Source organism: Cynara cardunculus, unplaced genomic scaffold (assembly GCF_001531365.2).
Source record: "Cynara cardunculus var. scolymus isolate 2C unplaced genomic scaffold, CcrdV1 Un_Scaffold_9679, whole genome shotgun sequence".
NCBI lineage: Eukaryota > Viridiplantae > Streptophyta > Magnoliopsida > Asterales > Asteraceae > Cynara > Cynara cardunculus.
In genome coordinates this window covers 3310-5338 of record NW_020205171.1, presented here as the reverse complement: position 1 = coordinate 5338, position 2029 = coordinate 3310, and the positions used below count along the sequence as shown (strand labels likewise).

General features: G+C 35.8%; 1 non-coding gene across 1 annotated transcript; it reads right to left on the bottom strand.

Annotated features, from left to right (window-relative positions):
- Positions 1 to 799: 799 nt before the first annotated feature.
- Positions 800 to 905, bottom strand: LOC112505313. Its single transcript, XR_003068373.1, has one exon. It is a non-coding gene; the product is annotated as a small nucleolar RNA R71 (small nucleolar RNA).
- Between the last annotated feature and the right edge of the window lie 1124 nt (positions 906 to 2029).

Genomic DNA, 2029 nt, shown 5'->3' with positions numbered 1-2029 from the left:
TATTCCTTTCTCTGTGGACGATATTCGGTATTTTTTTATTACTTTATTACTTGTAAAATACGATAGTAGATTGATAAGTGTATACATGCACTAATCTTTATTTATTAATAATCTTAGAGATTTATTTTATATAATTCTTGTAACAAGTTTTTAACGTCGCTGTCGAGGATTAGGCAAAAGTTTTCTTTAAAAGAAAAACTAAAAATTTGATTTTTCTACCATCTTGTCACTTAAATTTTGGTGTGGTGTATGACAAGGCTATCACACAGGGAAATTTTTGAATTTGATCCGGATATTAAGCGAACTTTCAGACAAAGACGAAGAGTGCAAAGGGCATTATTATCTGCTCAAACCTCTTTCAATATGGTTGAAATTCCACCTCCCCCGCCACTGAATGGCGCTGAGAAAATAATCAGACTAGGAAACTAAAAAGATGGAGGAATTATGGACTATGTCATTCCTGTTTTTGATCAGTTAAACTCGGGGATAATTAGACCGGTAATAGAAGCTCTCCATTTTGAGCTAAAACCAGTGATGTTTAATATGTTGCAAACCAACGTTCAGTTTAGTGTTTTGTCATCTGAAGATCCACACTCGCATTTAAAATCATTCATGAAAATAACCGACTTTCCTTATCCCAGAAGTATCTAACAATGCTCTGAGACTCACATTATTTCCTTTTTCTTTAAGGGATAGGGCAAAATCTTGGTTCACTTCCTTACAACCAAGATCAGTAGATTTTTGGAATAGCATGGCAGAAAAGTTTTTAAAAAAATATTTTCCTCCCACTCGGAATGCTAAGTCCAAGAACGAAATTTGTCTTTTAAACAAATGAACGATGAGGCAGTTCCCAATGTTTGGGAAAGGTACAAAGAGCTATTAAGAAAATGCCCTCACCATGACATTCCCTACTGTATACAATGGGTTGAATCTCACTGCAAAACATATGTTCGATGCTACATCAGGAGGAGCTTTCAGAGCCAGTACCTATAATGATGGATATGATATCCTAGAAAAGATTTCTAATAACAATGGTTATTGAGCTGATCCACGTGCACTAGTACCACGCAAAACAACAAAATTTCATGATATAAATGCTTTTACAACATTAACAGCACATGTGACTACAATGACCAAATTGATAAAAAAAAACTTAACAAATGGTCAAGCAACACAATTTATAGCCATCACACATACTCCAACTATTGAGTCGGTACAATGTGTGTATTATGGTGGATGACATTCCTTTGAACATTGTCCATCTAACTCCGAATCAGTCAATTATTTGATAAATCAAAACAGATCGGGACCATTTTATCAAACATACAATCATGGGTGGAGACAGCATCCGAATTTTTCATGGCACAATCCTGCTTTAAACCCACCAATGAACAAACCCCAAGGGACTTCACAATTTCAACCACAACAGCCTCAACACCAACATCAGGGTCAAACTCAAGACCATCACCATCACCATCACACTTTTCATCAGCTAGCAAATCAGCCATCTTTCCAAAATAAGTCTAACCAGCAAGTCGAGTCCTCTACTTCTTTGGAAGCAGCTCTGAAAGAATTCATAAACCAAACCAACACGACCATGAAACATCAAAATGCTGCAATAAGATATCTAGAAACACAAATTAGTCAACTTGCACTTGAGGTGAGAAATAGACATGTCGGTACCCTTCTTAGTGATACAGAGGTTTCCAAAACCTGTGATGAAAGAACATGTGAATTTCATGACTTTAAGGAGTGGAAAGAACCTAATTGATAATGAACCTTTCAAAAAAACCTATTGAATCATCCAAAGTTCCAATCAAGAAGGATGTCACAACATCTAGTTTAGATATTGTCACAACCACCTTAAAAAGATAAATGAAAATAAATAGGAATAGCACCACTTCCTAAGAAAGTTGACTTCCCCTTGTTATTTCCAAATGAAAGCAAAAATAAGGTGTCATTTCAAAATGATGTCGGAACATCTTCTTCAAAAACTGGCAAAAATGTTGCGTCACCAGTCCCTCATGCC